The sequence below is a fragment of the Chinchilla lanigera genome, unplaced genomic scaffold, assembly GCF_000276665.1.
Source record: "Chinchilla lanigera isolate Chin_1 unplaced genomic scaffold, ChiLan1.0 scaffold00037, whole genome shotgun sequence".
In the NCBI taxonomy this organism is placed as follows: domain Eukaryota; kingdom Metazoa; phylum Chordata; class Mammalia; order Rodentia; family Chinchillidae; genus Chinchilla; species Chinchilla lanigera.
In genome coordinates, this window is record NW_004955438.1 from 12106243 (window position 1) to 12126185 (window position 19943).

Here is a 19943-nt window from a genome sequence, read left to right on the forward strand (position 1 = left end):
CAAGAGATTCAGGGAGTGGGGAAAGCGTGAAGGGGAAGGGGATGAAAAAAGAATTAAGATGTGCTATGTACTCGTACCAACTCCCTGTAAGGAATGTAATCACTATCTTCTGCACACATGTACTAACAAAAATTAAAATTGAAGAAGAAAGAATAGAATGCATATTCTATATTTGTTGAGTGCAAGGTTTTATAATTAAATGATGTCTGCTAATTAACTTTGTTTGAACTGTCTACATCCTCACTGATGTTGATTGTCTGCTATATCAATTACTAAAAGAGATATGTTAAAATTCCTAACTATATGGATACATCTAATTCTCCTTGTACGCCTTCTAGTTCAATCTAATAAATGAGTTGAATCATTTTTATTATGAAATGTTTCCCATTATGTCTAACAGCATTTCTTCCCTTTGAGTCTATTTCCTTTGGTATCAGTGTAGGTGTACAATCTTTTTTTAGGTTCTTTGGCATGGTATATGTTATTCTATGCTTTTATATCTGGCCCTTCCATGTCTTTATAAGTAAGTTATGTCTGTTTAAAGCAGTGCATAGGGTTTTTAAAAATTCAATTATTTATGACCTTTTGGCTTTTAATTAGCATATTTAGTCTACGTGTGTTTAATGTAACTGCTGACGTATTTTGATGTATGCCTGTTATCCTGTTATGTTTTTATTTTCTCATTTATTTGATAATCTTTTTTCTCACATTACCCACCTTCTTTTGAATTATCTCAGTGTTCTTCCTTCTATTTACCCCTTTCATAGCTTGTTATTTACACATTCTTTCATCTTTTTAAAAAGATTACACAGAGTTTAAAGCGTGCATCCTTTACTTACGAATGTTTAATACAAATTAGCTGTCATTTTCTGTACGAGGAACTTAGAACAATTTAACTTCATTAACCTCTTCAGACTTATGCTTACCCTTTATCATCTATTTTACTGACCATATATTTTAAATTACACAGAACAGAATTATTATTTTACACAATTGATATTCATTTGCACTTAACCATGTATTATTTCTATTACTTTTCACTGCATTCTGAAACTCTGAGCTTTGATCTGGGATAATTTTCCTTCTATTCAATGATGTCCACCAGTGAATATTTTCTTTAGTTCAGCTCATGATAATTTTTTAATAACTGATTTTTCATTTTTGAGGAATCATTCTGGTAGATATAGATTTCACAGCGAACAGTTATTTTTTTCTGCAATTTGAAGATAGCATTCCATTTCTTTCTGATTTCTACTGTTTCCATTGAAGAGTTGGTTTTCAATCTTATAGTTGCTCCTTTAAGAACAAAGAGGGGTCCACTCCTCTAACTTTAACTGCTCTTCAGCTTTTCTATGTTTTTGCATCCAGAAATTTTACTATTTTCATGTATTTCTGTACTTATTCTGAGTGGTATTCTAGGGATGGGCAAAGCTATGGCTTTGTGTCATTTGTCAGCTTGGGAACATTCTTAGTCATTTTTTCAATTATTTCTTCTGTCCCATGTTCTCGTACTGAACATACAATTACATGTATATTGGGTATTTCCACCATATTTCCTATCTCACAGTCTTGTGTTTATTTTCCATCCTTCTGTTTCTTCACGCTTTATTATTATCATCATCATCATTATTATTGGGGGCCTAAGGATTGAACTCAAGGCCTCAGTGAGCTATACCACTATCCCATCCTTTACATTTGCTGTTTTTTTCTTCTCTATCTTCTAGTTCACTAACTTTCTTCAAAAGTATCTATTCCTTTGAACCCATCATCTGTTTTGTAAACAGCTTTATTAAGATAATAATTTACACACCATCAAACTCATCCACTGTAACTCTACATGCAATAGTTTCAGTAATTAATTCTATTGTATAACCACGACCATCAGCAAAGTTCATCAGCTAAGTTAAAACTTAGAGCATTTGAACCATTTCAAAAAAGTTAATCTATTTAGGCTTCAACTGCAATAAGTGAGTTATTCAATTCTACAAGGTCCATTTGGTTCATATTTATAATTTTCAGTTCTCTGGCAAATGTTTCAATCTCATTTTTTTAACTCTTCAACCACACTGATATTAAGAAATAGACCCCAAAGCTAAGGTCACCTCTCCGGTCTTTCGATCGCTATCTCTTTATCCCAGATCTTGGTTCCACCACTTCTCTTTGCCTTGCTATCTCACCACTGCTTCCAAATTGATTTTTTTCTTGTAATTTTGAGTAGCAACGTTAAACTCAACAAGAGTTGATCAGAACAAACCTGTTCACCTGTTGCTAGACACGCTGACTGCCACTGCCAGCTAGCTAGCTATAATTTATTAGCTAAATGAGGATGCTTTTGAAAAAGAAAGTAGGTACTATTTTTGTTTGCACTGGGGCAGTAGGCATAAACCAACGCTATCAACAAACCAGACTACATGGCCACCTCAATAACAATGCATGGAATACCAGATTGAAAACATATAATTTACAAATCATATTGGCCACACGATATATATGGAGATCATGTCTTTCCCTTTTGTGGTGACTATTTTGAATTGAAGAAATGAACTCTGGCTCACTGAGGAAGAGGCCATTCAGCAGCTCTCTACATCAACAAGAGAAATTAACCATTATACCCAGCCTGCCAGTTTATGGGCCCTATATCTCCTTAATGTCCTTGGCTGAAATTTTTCTTCCTTGGTACAGTTTTGGAAACTTTTTCAAATCAGAATGAAATTTTTCCAAAAAGTAAACAGAGACATTTTAGAGTTGAGAAGAAAGTGAACACAATTTGTAAGATAAACCCTGGGCTTCCTTCCCTTCTATTTTATTAGAAATGCTATGTCTTGTTCTCATCTGCTTTGAATTTTATGCCTTCCCCTTTCCATGAAAGAAACAACTTAGTAAGTGAAGGGTCTGCTCTGTCCTGGCTTTTCAGAGAGCCAGATTTGCCTCCTGGTTCATCTTCTAAAGTGAATGCCTCTGGGCTAGAAAGCAGTTCCCCCACCAAAGTCAGAGCTAAGCCCAAGGAAAGGCTCAATCAAAGAAGCAGGGTTGATGTCTAATTATAGACTCACTACATCTTGTGTTTTGCAGCCTGTCCCTTCCTGGAATTTTGATGATGCTGTTCAGGATATCGCTTCCTATTCTTAATCTGCATATTTTAAATGACTTGATTCAAAACAATGTTTTAGATACAAACAGTCCAACATTTTTCCAAAACACAAGCTTTATTGGCACATAAAGTATTTTGCCACATGCATTGTGTTTACCTCCTAGCAGGTGGGTAATAGATTAGAATTACTAAGATGTCAATGTATTTTCCCATCCATAGTACACTGCAGTAGAGAGAAAAAACTATGCGGTGAAAACAAAATATGATTCCAACAATTTCACATAGGTCCATATGTCATTGTCATTTACTAAGCAACTGAAAATAAAAACGAAGCATTGGAAACATCGAGCCTAGCAACAAAATAATGAGTTAAACTCAAGCACAGGGTAATACAGAGGCCAATAACCTAGGGTCCAGTTGAGCCAAGGTTTTCTGTGGCCCAGGGGAATATTCATTCAAGAGCTAAGCTCCCTTTGTTGATTTGCTAACCATTGGCCTGGAAATAGGTCTGCTTCCTTAGGTAAGGACTAAAATCAAAGAAAAAGGAGTATAAGGTGGTTGCTAAAGGACTTGAGATACCACCAGGCTATTTTCTTTTACATCATACCAATAACCTAGAACCTCACCATCACCCTATCAATCTAAGTCAGTTGTAAAGATCTTTCCCCATTCAAAGCCGGTTATCTACACTCGCTCACCTAACCTAGGGCAGGGTCTTATCTGCATTGCCCACCCACTGCACAACATTACCACTCTGTAGAGCTCAACAAAAATACGATGACTGATATGAATACTTCAGAGGGCAGAAAGGGCTCATTTTAACACAACAGTTTTGCAAGAACTACAGAGACAAGATTTATCTGATCCTCTGTAGAAATGCCATTATGGTTTGTAGGGCTTTCACCAAACTTCAGAACTGTGGCTTTTTCTCCAAACTTTTATTTTGGCAAATTTGAAACCTTAAGTATTCTTCATTCAACCTTAAGTAAAGTTGAAGAAATAACACAATGTTCCAAGTTGTAACACCGGATCCCTAAACATGTTAGCGGGTATCTCCTTAGAATTAGACTATTCTCTTATGTTCAGAGGTTTAGTTTTTAGGATCATATTATTGGTTCAAAACAGTGGTTGAGGACAGTTTGAAAAGTCCAGCACAAAATTCACACGTCCAAGGAACGTAGAGCTGGTGCTTTAGACTGGACACACGTGAAATAATTCAGGACAGTTAAATCCTAACCTTGACAGTGCTGGCTGTAAGTGAAATAGGTACTCAGAGAAGTGAGAAGCCAGATCGGGCTGAAGTTTCAAAGAAAAAATATGCAAGCAACTGGCCACTTATTAAACTTGTTTCTTCCTCTTCCAATTGTATGTCTGGATCACGTTTTCCAAAAACCCCCTCTGCAAATCCATGTGGCCATCTTCCCAAGCACCAGCTAAAGGAATGAGAGAAGTGGAATGTGCCACAGGTAGGCCTGCTCAATAGAAACTAGTCACTCAAGGGTCACCACGTCCTTTCCCCTTTCCACTGCTGTGATCCAAATTAATATAGTGACCTGGGAGCCATGGGCTGAAAATGGCAGAGACCTAAACTGGAAAGTGTTTGGTACCCTAAATCACCATGTGAACAGGAGGTATCTATTTATCAGGCCACCACTGTGGATATGTAAGAAATAAACCTCTATTGTTTTGATTCATTACACTACTTTGCATTTGTTAAAGCAGCTAGTGTTATCTCAGCACTAATATAAGCTCGGTCTTAAGATAAACCTGAAAATGTGGGGAAGGAATTGATATTTTAAGAATAATGACTGCTTTTTCTTTATTGCTTGTTTGTTGGTCTGTTTTGTTTTGTTTTGTTTTGTTTTGAGACAAGGTTTCACTATGCAGCCCAGGCTCGCCTGATACTCATGGGGGTCCTCCTGCCTCAGCCTCCTGAGTGCTACGATTACAGGCATGTACCACCACACCCAGCTCTTTATTGAGTTTTGCACATAGGATATTTATGCTAGTGGACAAAAGCATTTACGTGTTTTGGGGAATATTAATATTATTGAGCAAGGACTACAAAGAGAAAGAAATATATAAGTCCCTTTTCTGGCAGTCTGATACATTTTCAATCCTGCCACTGAAAACAACTAAAAATGTTGGGCCAAATATTTCCTCCAAAGTAATTTGAAATGTACTCATGAGCCATCAAGAAAACAGGCACATTCAGAAAACAAAATTTATACCCATTTCCACCTTGAAGGCATGTAACCAACTGGGAAAACTTGAACGTCTTTGGTTACAGCCCAGCAGGGGACAGGGCACAGCAGATAAAGCTGGAGACACTGACAAATCCAGGACCCACAAAGGAACAGAGTATAATAGGAGGCATCCAGATAAAAAGAAAACTCTGGAAGGCTATCAAAATTGCTGCCTCAAAAATTAGTGATAACTGCAAAGGGGAAAGTCTTACCTAAAAATTTACAACCACAAGATGTCCGCATGGATTTGGAGGAGGAACTGATGACCTACTGGGTCCCCCAAATCTCAAGGTGAGAATTTTAAGTCCTTGCTTTGCAAAAACAAAAGTGAGTTATACAGAAACTTCTTTTTAAACTCAAACTCAAGGAATTCCTACTGGAACGTCTCCAAAAGTTATGGTAAAGTAACATAAAGCAAAACAAGATGCACACACACATACATACACAAGGAAAAAAGTACCACGAACAATATCAGCAGAAACAGTACACAGCAGCACTGAACCTGCCAAAACTTCACACTTAAAATTATCCGACATTGAATATGAAATAAATGCTTAAAAATAAGGAAGGGAAGAAGTTTAGGTAAATTAGATGGATTAGGCACAGGAAGCTAGAAGAGAAGACTGAAGAAGACTGTAGCACATAGAGATACAGGGATAAAGCAGATAGGGTAAAACTCACTGAAGACAAAATAGAAGTCTAAGTCACGGAAAACATGTACAAAACAGGCCTACATCCTGAGAATCTTCCAGAACTGATGAAAATGTCAATCCACAAATTCACAAAGTCCCCAACACCCCAAGCAAATAAACACATAAAAAGAAAAGAGGAGCAAGAGGAGGGAAAGGGGAAGTAAAAAGAATTAAGATGTGTTATACCTGTACCAGCGCCCCACAATGAATATAAAAATTATGCACTGCAAACATGGACTAATAAAAATTTTAACATTAAAAGAGAAACAAATTCACATCAAGGTATTTTACATCAAAGGAAAATAGACTATCTTAAAAACACTCACACAATACTCCTTGGAGAAGGAATACATTCAATACAAAAGGCAGTTAGACTTAGCATAGATTTCTCAGCAGCAGAAGCCAGAAAATAATTGAACAATTACCTTTAATATGTGCAGAGAAAAGTACTAAATTTTGTACCTAGCAAAAATATATTTTAGACCTGGCAAGATGCTGTTTTTATAAAGAATAAGAAGAAAACAGATATTTTCCAACAAACTGTAACTGAAAGGATTTTCCATCTGTGTGTCCTCACTGAATGAAAACTAAGAAGTTACACAGAGGGGAGGGACTATCAGGAAAGAGCATTGTACATGGGTAGGTAAATCTGAGCAAATATTTCCAGCTTACAGTGAAAATGATGTCTAATATTTAAGGTTTTAAATAGATACAAATAAAACGCTGAGTAAAACTGTGACCTAAATTGAGGGAACACTGATTGGAGTTAAATGAGTTAAGGTCTTTGCAGAATTTAAGGGGAAATACATGAATTACCTTCAGCCATCGATTAACTACTATGCATGCTAAAATTTCTAGAGGATGACTACAAGAATTATACAAAAGTATAAAAGTCCCAAACTGCTCTAGAAAAATACATGAAATAAGAAAAAACCTAAGTGAAAGAAAACAATAAAGAAAAAACAACATGGGGTAGGAAAATGGAAAGGATAAAATAAGTCAAAGAAATGAATTGGAGTTGGACCTAGTAACACAGGCTTATAATCTCAGCACTCTGAAAGGTTGAGGCAAGAGAGTTACAAATTTGAGCCCAGCCTGGCAACTAAGTAGCTTAGCGAGACTCTGTCTCAAAATAAAAAAAAAATTAAATTAAAAAGCTAGGGATGTAGTTCAATGCAAAGGCCTTGGGTTCAATCTCCAGTACTGAAAAATATAAAAGGAAGAAGATGATGATGGAGGAGGAAGAAGAAGAAGGAGAAGGAGAAGGGAAGAAGAACAAATTAGAATATAATGATAATTACAATAAATATAAATGAATTAACATTTCAGTTAAAAGATGATTATTTACAGAATGGATAAGAACAATATCCTGCTATATGTCACATATAAAAGATGCATATTGATTAGGGTATAAAAAGTTTTTAAAAATAAAGAATGAAAACATGTATCAGCAAAAGCTAATCAAAGTAAGGCCGTTTCTGTCCAACTGTCATCTAATACTGTTACATTCACATCAGAGAAAACACACATGAAAACAGAAAGCATTGTAAGAGTTAAAGAGCATACTTCTTAAAAAGAAAAGATTCCATTTCCAAGGACACAGAATTCTAAATATGCACATACTAAGTGTATCATGAAAAAGTGACATTAGATTAACTTAGTGAGAAATATTAATACACTTTTTTTAGTACAACAGAGATCAAGCAAAGAATTAATGAATTAAAGAAGATTGAAACAATTCTATTGACAATATTGACTCATATAAAGATGGCATCATAAGACTAAATTTTATGACCAAAATGCAATTGTTAGGATCAATAATGAAGAGGATAAATTGAAAAATACTATTACCTTAATACAAGACTACTATCACAAAGCATTTTAAAAGCAAGATGAAAGAAATTCTTAGAAATGCATAAATTGCAAAAATGGATTCAAGGAGCAGTCACCAAAATAGTCTTCACTATAAAACAAACTGTACTGGAACTTTAATTTTAGGAAGGAAATCTTTTTACTTAGAGTTTGGAAAACACTGATACCAAAACTTGGTAAGAAGAGAAGTATAGGACTTCTTAACCATGAGTACAAATGTAAAAATCCCATAAATTATTATCAAAACAAATTTAACAATACATACAAAAGCTAATATTATAAAGAGATGCTAACTTGTTTCAGAAATGCAAGGTCAGCTTAATACCTTATTGTAATTCACAACATTAAAAGAGAAAATCATAGAAATAGCTTTATAAACGTAGAAAAATGAGATTTAGAAAATAACACGTAGAATCTGAGAAACTGGAAAGAACTTACTGGACTTCACAAAAAGCTTCCACAAAATATCTTGGCAACATCATACATTAGGGTGGGAAAATGAGAACATTTCTCATATGATCAGAAGGAAAACCAAGGAACCAATAATCCTTGCTTACGTTCAGTACTACGTTAGAGGGGCAGTGCAGTAAGGAAAAGATGCAAGGATTGGCAAATAACATAAATGTTATTATTTGCAAATGATGTCATGGATTATCTATGCAATAAGGGGCTGGGGATTTAGCTCAGAGGCACAGCGCCTGCCCGGAAAGCGCAAGGTCATGAGTTCGATTCCCAGTACAGGAAAAAAACAAAAAACAAACAAACAAAAATCTATGTAATAAATACTAAACAATTTACAACAACAGAATTAAAAATGTAAACCTTCTAGACACAAGAATAATGTGAAAAATTAATTTCATTTCTTGAACATCTGCATACCCTTTGACATAGCAATTAGTCTTTCTTTATTAGTCATATGATGTACCTATCATATGATTGCTAAGAAACAGATAAAAAATTCATATAGCCTACTTACCTTCCTTCTAATAATATAAACTGGAAAACAATATTATACAGCAATAAAAATGAACAAATTATTGCTATATGCAATAACTATTCCTTGCATGAATTCTGAGAAACATAATGGTATGCAGAAAAAAAGATAAAAAAGATGAGATGTTGTATGATTATTTTTATATAAAGTTCATGCACAGGCAAAACTAGCCCATCATATTCACAATTAGGAAAGGGATCCCTCTGTGGAAGACAGTGGCTTGGGGTCATGGGAGGACCTTGGGTATAACAAATGTTTTATTTGTTGATGTAGGTGCTAGTTACATGGATATATTCACTTTAAAAATGCATCAAGATTTAAATTTTTATTCATTTTTTGGTAAGAAATACAGTGAATATTTAAATTTTGGTAATAAATACAGTGAATATTTAAATTTTAAAAATTTGTTACACTGAAAGGCAGACTGCCATTAATCCCCCTCAAAAATATATCCCCCTTTGCTTCGTATACACTTATCTCATCATTCTTGTCACTTTTTGAAGCAATTCTGGCAGTCTTCTTTCATGAGTGATTTTAGTTGCACTATTGCGGCTGTCTCAGTGTCCTGAATCAATTCAAAATGTTCACCTTTCATGGCCTTTGACTTTGGGAGAAGCCAGAAGTCCTACGGTGCCAGATTCAGTGAAAAAGGTGGATGAAGACACACCTGTAATGTTTTTATTGGACCAAAATTGTCATAAATGTTTGAACAGAACACAGTGTGTAAATTTTTAAAAATACTGTTATAGTGAAAGATACACTGCTGTTCATCTTACCTCAACAGTGTGACCTTCCCTCAGGTCACAATTATCCCATATATCTCTTAGTGTAATCAGTTTTTTATTATTTAACCATACATCATATCTTTGAGTCACCCTACACGTATAATTCAATTAAAAAGTTTACCTGATCAACTGAATATCTGTACAACTGTCAACAAACTGTTATATAGCTATAACTGTAAGTATAGATATACATACATGTTTATATCTGTATAGGAACAATATTTATATACCTATTATATGCCAATAATATAGTTGATGTATGTGCATGTGTGTGCCTATAATATATACTACACACAAAAATCTAGTCTAGGTGAATTCAAGACTAAAATATGACAGGAAAACAAGCTCTGAAGAAATATTCGAAGAAATATGAAGAAGAAATATTTATGTATATACTCAGGAAGAAATATTTATGTATATACTCACCCATTATGTTATAGAATGATGCTATAACAAAATAGCACAGGCTGGGTACTTTATGAAGAAAAGAGTCCTGTTTACTTTGTAGGTTTGCAGGCTGAAAGTCCATGACTGGGCAGCCCCACCTGTTTAGCTCTGGGGAGGGTCTCCTTGCCTACATGACAGTAAGGCAGACCGTGTCATGAGAGAGGAAGAGATCACAGGGCCAGACGGAAAGCCAATCTTGCTCTCCAGTAACTGATTGCTCTCACTACAACTAACTCACTCTACAAAACCATTAATCCCATCCAAGATGATGGCCCCAACAGCTATTCACTAGACCCCACCTCTTAAAGGTTCCATCAAGTCACACAGCAGCACATCAATGAGCACTGCTAAGTGACCCGAAGGGTGACACCAGGTTCTCATTAAGCCACAAGGGTGACAAGACCAGATTTTCATATACTGTGGTTCATTTAATGAGAACATGGGGAATGGGCATTTTTCTCCCAAGAAGGCTGAGATCAAGGGACTACTGGATTATCAGATTCAACTAAATTTAAGAATGGGTGTGGTGGCCCACAGCTGTAATCCCAGCACTTGAGAGACTGCAGCAGGAGGATTAAGGAGAGTTTGAGGCCAGCCTGGACTAGGTAATGAGTTCAAAGCCAACATGAAGTACATAGCAAGACCCTGTCTAAAAAACTAAAAAATAAAACCAGTCATGGTCAAAAGTTCTTGATAATCAACGGGCATGTGCTAGAGGGGAACATTTGCTGTAGACAAAATTAAAAACCTGATTTGTTCTGCACATAGAAATTTTAAAGGGGATGAAGGCAACTCTACAACACAGAAAAAGACAAATGTTGTGGCTAAGGAACAATACACAGAATGTCAGGGGAACTGGAAAGACCAAGACACGTTTAGGGAAGAATAAACCCTGAACACACCCTGGGGACTTCCCTGAGCAGTCATGCGGTGGGCCAAATTATAGAAGGATTTTAAAATTAGAGGCAGACAAGGAACCACCCTAGGTTCTAATAGACAAGGAAGATAGCAATATTAACAGTATGACAACAAAAACAGCTCAATAATTTGAGTTGTAACTATGTATTCAGCTCTGTGCTTTCCTCGGACTCTATGATTTAGCCTTCACAATAATTCTTGTAGGAATCCTACAGCACTGAGCTGCACTTCCGTATTATTTGTGGAATTAGTATCTAACACTTGTCTCAGGTCAAGTAACTCACCCAAAGGCACACTATTACAAGTGACAGAGGCTTGAAAACCAGGAAATCTAGTGTCAAAACCCATATTTCAAGAGTGGTCTGGGGTAGAAGTTGCAGGGGTAAGGAGAGGAGCCTGAGGGACAGAGCCCCTTAAAGCCATGGAATGTGGAGATGAATGAGAAATGTGAGGTGGATTTGAAAGCAACGAGGAGCCCTGGGGATAAATCACACTCGGGAGATGTAAAAGGAGTGGGTCTCCAAGTTTTCTAACTTGGGGAACTAGGATAATGGTTGGAACAGAGAAAAAAGAAGAAAATGAGCGCCTGTGTTGAGATTTTCTGCCTGAGTATTTAGACTGTGAACATAGGCCTCTTCTCCTATTCCCATTCTTCAGACTAAAAAGCACCTCCCCAGGATTTTCACTCATCTGGAAGTTCAAAAGACTAATATAAATGAGGAATCTTCTGGAACATTCACCAGGGAAGGAGCCAGAGTATAGACAGGTAGTGAAGCTGTTGAAGCCCCGCCTCTTCCTCCTAAGGCCTTCCCATCTCAGCGCCCACCAGCCCCACCTCCTGCTGCAACAGCAAGTCCTGAGAGCCTTCTCTGAGCAGTGCCTGAAGGCTGGGACCAGCATCCTGTGGGTAGTCCTGAGACTGAGAGCACCACGTGCCACACAGGCACTCAGCGTGCCTGCAGTGGTCTCTGAGAGACAACTCATTCCTGGCCACCTTCTCTTCTTCTACTCCTGCTCCTTCCTGGTGTCATCCTGAGATCATCTCCCAAATAAACCACGCCCCCTCCCATGCTCCAGCAGGATCAGTGTCCAAGGAACTCAGGGAGGTGGTACTTCAATCTGCTAGGATCAGCTTGGAATATGAATCTCAAAGGAGCCACACTTGTGAGTACTTGCAGGTGAAACAGGTAGTTTGTGGTCTCAAGGGATTTTTTTCAGGAAGCATCTCTATCACAGGGTACAGTTCCTGGTATGCGGTAAGTCCTTAATAATTGTTCAGTGAATAAATACATGGATGATTTATTTCCCCAAATCTGCACATTATGTCTATACTACTTCCCTCAATCAATTCTTTGAAACAATTTCATACATGTGGAATACGTGAAAACATACCAGTGAAATATGAACTAGTTCCATAGAGTTCTGATTACTTACCTGACCTCTTCAAGAGAATCAGAAAGTGCTAGGCACACACCTCACTGTAAATGTGGACATCTGTTCTATAGCTGGTTCTAACTGGCCACATATATTCTAGGCAGAGTGGGATCCTCCACTGATGACAAAACTTGTGAATTTCCCGTACACTATCACACAAGTAGAGCTCCCTGCTCAGATGAGAAAGTCAAACTAACTCCTTCAACCTGACCTCTGTAAACTCTATGGGATTTTCATAGTGCGGGGGTATGGAGGGTGTCCCTGGAGATACTGGACATCCTGCTAATGTGATGACCTAAGCCACTTAGTTTTTATTCTGAAAGAATTCAGGGAGATATTATTGTATTTATGCCTCTGAGTTTTTTGAGCAGTTCATATCAAATAAAAAATACTGAATATAAACACTGTCTAGTTTTTGTAGGATAGAGATGCTACCAACAGTTTGACTGAGTACAGCATTTTGGTAATTCAGAAAAATCGTACCTTGCGGTTATAACTTTTTGTTTATCAAGTAAGTAAATGTGCTTGGGGATGGATGGATGAAAGCCAATCTAAAAGGTAAAGATGAATGAAACAAAATCATCCTGACAAGGGACCTAAACTTATTTCGAGGCCATTCTACATACTAAATCCATTTGGCCATCACTAATGGTCAAATGCAGGAACCAAAAATTTAAGTAACAACATTGTAATTCTTGCCGGAATCACAACAAATATTCCCCATCCTGCTCTGCAATTGTTGCTAGGAAGTAATTGTATTTCGGGTGTAGAAGAGAATGCTCTCAGTGCTGGAAGAGGAACAGTCAGACATCAGTGGTGAAAAATGTCCAGGGTCTGGAGTCAGGGGTTTGGGAATGCAAACCAGTTGGCTACCAAAGATTAGAGTTACCTCCACTTCTTCCTCTGTAGAATGGGACATCAATGTATAGTATAGTCACTGATTATTAATACCAGTATTACATTAATACTAGGTGATGATGAAATCAAATACAACAATGTAGCAAGTAGCACCTGATAAACCAGAACTCCTTTCCAATGTGATGTGATTGTTCTGTGTCCCCCGCTCCCAGTGTTGACAAATTCTACCAGAGCAACTTATTTCAAGACCATTTTACATACTAAATCCAGTCTCAAGAAACAACAAAATGGTCTTAATTTAGAGATATTTATTAGCTAATCATTACAGAGGAGCTGACTTCATTTTAAAGGCTATGGAAATATTAAGTTTGCTGAACCAGAAAATTTAAGAGTGCAAAGATATCTCAGATTAATTAAAATCTAACCTGTATAATATACTAAAATTTGCTCTACACTCCAGGTGGGACTTGTTACCCTCTGAGTATTTATTGTGTGTGTGTGTGTGTGTGTGTGTGTGTGTGTGTGTGTGTAATACAGGGGACTGAACCAGGGTCTTGCACATACTAGGCAAGTGCTCTACCACTCGGTTACATCCCCAGCCCCTTTTATTTTACTAATGAAATAGGCTTTTGCTAAATTGTCCAGGCTGACCTTGAACTTGTGGAAGTAGGAAGGAGGATTTTCCTACCTCAGCCTCCCAAGTAGCTAGCAGTACAGCCATGTACCACCATGCCCAGCTCATTCTCCAGCTCTTTACATCTGCAAAGGTATTAGGCACACATTATATGCCATTTGGGAAATCCTCCTTTTATAACCTCAGCAATGTCCTGGTAACTGACGTGCATCCTTCAATTCAAAAAGCAAACCGCTAAAATATGGAGCAACGCTCACTCCCAAAGAAGCACTGCTGTATGATCCTGATGATGCCTGGGGACCATTCCATTGGGTTTCTGTGGATGTGCACAGTCATTTTTGTCTGAAATGCAAGTGGGAGAAGGAATGATAGCTTTAAACAGCCTAACCATGAAAAGCGTTATTCAACACAATTCAATAAATAAAAGTGCCACAGTCATTTTCATCCACTACTACAGCCAACTATTTTGTGCTCATCTCTGCCGAGGAAAAGCTTTCTTTAAAAGATGGTTGGAAGCTCTGTGGCTTCCTGGAACACTGATTATTTTAATCATAACCCATAACCCCACACAGGTAGTAGAACATGGCAACACAATGGAAGTAATAGGAGAATGTGGAGAAGGATCCGTCCTTTCTATTTCTATAGACTCCCCAACTGTGCAGCCTCTAAGAATCAATGCAGGGAGATTGGCTGTGCCCATCAGAAGCACAATTCTACTACATACAGTTGGTCTGAAGTCTCTGCTGATTTCTCCTTACTCCAGCCCTGTGTGTATGTGAATCAAGCAGTTGTTACAAATCAAGGGTGGAACTGAAGGCGATTTCTCTGGTCATCGCCTCTAAAAGTCCTTAATATGGGTAGCAGCTGGCATATAAAGGGGACCACTGACATCTCCATACTGGTTCAGGACAATCTTATAACAGAGGAGATAATCTGAGTATATTTGATGATATTCAAATATCAGCTGTGTGTTCTCATTTTTCTCAGCACTCAAAACACTACCGAGTCTGCCAAGCAGACTTATATAGCTTGGCAAACTTTCATTTCATAAATGACAATATGAAATTATTTTCACTGACTAATAGGATAACTGTAATAGAACAGATCCTGAAGTGATAATAGACTGTACCCCTGCATTCCAGTGAAATTATAACCAACTCTCCCAGATACTTCCATATAATGTTCCTATAACTTAGGAGGAAAAGGGCTCTTCTTTATAAATCCCCCTAAAATTATTCTTTCCCCTTCTCTCTTCCTAGGCTAGACCAGGGCTTTCCCATACTTGTGGCCAGTCCCGTCTTTTTTACATGCATGGTGGCCTCTTAGGGTTTAGAATATGAGCTATCTCACTGCAACCTTTCCCTACTCATTCTGGGCAGAGTTGTCTGAAATTGTCAAGGCAACAGTTCTCTCTTTAGCTAAGCGAGTACAGGGTTCTCCAAGCGGTTCCCTGCAGCCTTCCTTAGAGAATATCTGGGGCACTTTAAAAGCAGCGACTCCCAGACTTGTGTTGGCAAGGATTCTAACGTCCTGGGGAAGCCCTAGCAGCAGCCCAGAGAGTAATCATGGGCTCTGGGATCTAGGTTTCCCCAGAGGAGCTGTTTTTATTCAGTTCATGTATTAGGGTCTTGCATAAGGTTCCACTTGGTACTAAATATAAAACAAAAACGCTGTCTACAAAAATATGTGAAAACCACTACAATAAATGGTTCTCTCTCCCTCCAGCTGGCTTCTCCCCCTCACCAGGCTGCCACCAAAATGGAGGCTTATGCACTTGTGTTCCTTAAAAGAAGCCTACCCTTTACCCTCATCCAGAATTGGAGACACAAATGAATTGGAGTAATTAATTACACTTATTTCTAACATCCAAAAAAATAGTCCCGACATTCGCAATGCCGTCGGAGTTAAGATTTGTTTTCCTCAAGTGTGCTCTAAGGCAGCATTAGCCTGCCCACCTCCAACTGGCATATGGTCTTGAGCAGGGCTGCCATATACCTGACATGTATTCTGCATGGACCTTTCTCTTACAAGCAAAGAGAAGAACGAAGCTGTTTCTCTCTTTTTTTTTTTTTTTTAACCTCTCTGGACTAATCCAAAATAAAAGTTGACACTGGATTGGTATTCTGAAATAATTTTTAAAAATTTGGCATAGCCATCAAAAAACGTTAGCTTCAGTGAGTATGTGAGCAACTATCTGACAAATGGAATGAATTGGAATCTTACTGAATATCTTGTTAATTCTTATTGATAAATAAGTGCTGCATGGTAGTATAATGATCATTTTTTTTCTAATTCAAAATTGAAAAGGAAAATAACAGAAATGCCAAAGAGTTGAAGTCAGTGAACTGTCCTCCTATTAAATCTCTTTAGAAATGAAGTGTCCTCAGCAAACTATGCGACAGACAATGGAGAATTAAGGTAGATTCTAGAAATCAACAAATCCCATTCATTTCCTTCAGTTTGTAAAAACAAGCAACTGACATGTTTCCTGCCAATGAGCACACTTGCAGATAAGAAAGCTCCCTACAGGAAATCCTTTCCTAAGAGACAAGTCCCACCATTAAACTTAACCTTCTTTACCATGCCCTTGTAAGTTAAATATTTCATAACACGGGCTCATGAAAGAGACACTGAATCGCCTAAATGATGCTACACAGCTTCTAAACTCTGTATTTCCTATGACAGTAAACAAACACTGAAATATATTTAGGACTCTTTCCACCTCCCGCCTCCCCCCCCCCACCCCCAGGCAATTAGCTGAAGAGAACAGGGAAATTTGATGCTCTTTAAAAACATCAAACTGTTGACTAAATAAGTTTTAAAACTGATCATCTTCAATTAAAATAAAGCAACGCAATGCTACAAGTCACCATAATTTAGAGATTTCTAAATGAAAATCAAGAATTTAACATTGGAAGCCAGTTATTGACAAAACTGGAGAAATGTAACAAATACATTTGCTTGTACTCACATGGCTTAATAAAGCTCCTGAAAGTCAAAATTTAGGAGAGGGTCTCCCTGCTTATTTCTCTCAGTGAAATGAATGGGGCAGCAAGGAGATTTGGGTGAGGTCTCCAAACTTTTCTCCTTTTTTATACTCCTTACCATTACCAAGATAGTGGAAATATTTGCAGCTTTGGTTTCGGGAACCTCTAAATTACCCTAAAAATAAAAGCACTCTTCTCTACCCACAAATGAAGAAAATTATCTAAATCAACTGAATAATAATAACAATATTTGCAATTTGGAAACAATGTTTATTTAGAAATTTTTTCCTTGCCCTGCTCAGAGATAGAGAACGCCGTTCTTCATTCGTTCCAAACCACCAGTCTTAATTTTTCCTCCCTCCACATGCAGCTTTGGAGCAGGGTCTAAAATATCACAATTCTTTTCAGTTCAATTGCTTTGGTTCAACTTTGAACCCTCTCGAAAACAGAATCATTCAGTACACTTTCCCCGTAACACTCTTCATCCGCAGGTAACAAGCTAGTCTTTCAGGCTCTGAAAAGTTTTTTTGTTCTAACAGAGGAAATACAGACCCTCTGTATATACACTTGGATTTCACAATGATATACAGACCCTCTGCATATGTACTTTGATTTCACAATGAAGGGCTCAGATACATTCTTCTCAGCATTCCCCATGCACAACTCTGAGGTAGCAAAATGCCAAGTAAGCACAAATACTCATCTTGGCTTTCAGGCTTTTTTTTTTCTTGAAATATTTTCAATAAAAATACAGTTATGAAATCCAGGAGACTGCATTTTTGGTTGTTGTTGTAAAATGACCTTGATTTGACAGGCCCGATCTCAGGTTTCAACAGATGTTGTGGGAAAAGCTTACAGAAGCTAGTATGTTCTCCAGGCATCTGTGATGACATGCAGGGTTTTTTTTTGTTTTTTTTTTAAGTGGTGGTCATGGCAGTGTACACAAGTCTGGTGGGGGTAGTGGGGGGGGGTTACTCAGTTTCCATGACAACCATGTCTGCACTCACGGGTTATTAGATACCATCCACTTCCTGTGTCTAAATTTTTAAACCAATCAGAAAAGTGTTTATACATTTAACAACTCTTGGGACAGGGCTTCTTTAATGAAGCACTTTAAGGCTCAAATGAAGATGTCCACGGGCCTTATATTTTGTCTTAAAGATAAAACATTTCATAATGTTTGCTAATTCATAGTCTTAAGTGATGAGGAATGCCCTTTTTCATGGTCATGAAATGTATTCTTCTCAAAGCAGATGCCAGAATTTCTTATCATAGCGTGCAAGCTGATTTTGATAGTTTGTTCCTCACGATCTTTTTCTTTCATTGTTGCAAGGCTTAGATTTAGTGCCTGAAACCTGGTCATGCAAAGGCACTTAAATTATCAAAGTAATGACATGGTTAAGCATTCGATGTTACTATTCAAATATTCAAAAAAATTTTTAAAAACCAGTTAGGAAAAATTAATTCCAAGTTGAACAACTTCGCATTCTACAACTTCTGAATGGAAATCATTGAGACTATGGTAAAGTGACCCATCTATGAATGTACGCTACTGACATCTGCAAAGAAATTTGTCACCAAAATGGCCTACTTTATCTGGATGGAAACAACAACCCCCAAATTTAAACATATAGGTATCTTGAGCAAACTGCACTGGGATTACAAAGCAGCCTCGCAGAAACCCTTGCACAAGAAGGCTCGTCTGAAATTACGGCTTGGTTTTCTGAAAAGGTTTTGGGTGACGGTTTTCATAAGTCTCAATCGAACTGACCAATCAGGGTGAGAGTTAGAGCGGGCTCCAGACGTCTGTGCAGTCTTCGGAGCTCTGCACTCTCTCTAAGCTGCTCGCCCTCTCCAAGGCAGAGCTGGTGATCAATGAAAAACAGGGAACAAAAGGAATGTAACAGGATGTCTTCCTCAGCTGAGGAAAGCGATTCCCTTTTTCCTCAATGAGCCGCTCGCACCCTGCCTCCCCAGCTCCGCATGGGAGCCTCCACCACACCAGCCCTTTCGGAGGGAGGCACATTTTGCATTTACAATCATGGGTCCCAACTGCTACCAAACGTGTCACCTTAAGCACAGCCTGCCAATTGCCACTAATAAATTAAATAAATTAATAACCCCACCATTAAAAGCTCCCGAGAAAGACGGTGTTTCCCTTTCCCAAATGTCATTCCCAGAGTATAAACAAAGCATGAAATATCGTCTCTCCAGTCTCCTCAGCCAGCAGTCATGGTTTTTCTCCTCAAAACAGTGTTCCTCCAAAAAGAGAAATATTCTTGCTGCCCTCAACGGAAACTCTCATCTGTTTATGTCACATCAGGAGAAGCAGTTACAGTATTTGAAAAGAGGTTTAAACTGCCCACAGACCTGACCCTGTTTATAATGGATTGCGAAACCGTCGCAACAGCAATGCCGAAAACTCTGCCCCCCGCCAAACTCCACATTTAACACGTTAGTTCTGGAAAACAGAAGCGCCGCCTGGGGAGCCCCACTAAAGTGGGCTTCCCCGAGAAGTCATTAACAGAATTACATCAATTATTTGGTAATTTTAAAAATAAATATCCATTTGCCCGCAATGTTTTTTTTTTAAAAAAAACAAACAAATTTTAAAAAGAACTCTGCAGATTCCAGAGAAACTTTTTTTTTTTTTTTAAATGAACTTACTTTGGAGACAAAACTAATGAAAATAAGCAACTTGCCATCCCTGGATCTTTCTCACTTGGGGCTGCACGCTATAAATCAATCTGAAACTAGCTGGGAATATGGGGGCGGACACATGCAAAAAAAAAAAAATCCAAGGGTGCCCCGAAATGCAGCAGCCCGCTCGGCGGGCGAGGGCTCCTCATGACGGTGCTAAACGCGCAGAGGACCGGGAGGCGGGAGCGGAGCCCCGATTTCGTTACCTTCGATCGCCGGCCCCCCCGCTGCTCCTCGCGGCCGCATGGGGGCCGCGGCGGCGCTGGACTCGCGGGTGGCCCCGCC

At 38.2% G+C, this 19943-nt stretch overlaps 1 protein-coding gene across 2 annotated transcripts in view; it reads right to left on the bottom strand.

Moving 5' to 3' along the window:
* Nucleotides 1-19943, bottom strand: part of Foxn3 (forkhead box N3) — a 405623-nt gene extending 385680 nt beyond the window's left edge. For both annotated transcript variants that reach the window (XM_005390273.2, XM_013517169.1), the window contains exon 1: nt 19865-19943. The gene's annotated coding sequence lies outside the window, so the exon portion shown is untranslated. The remainder of the gene's footprint in view (nt 1-19864) is intronic.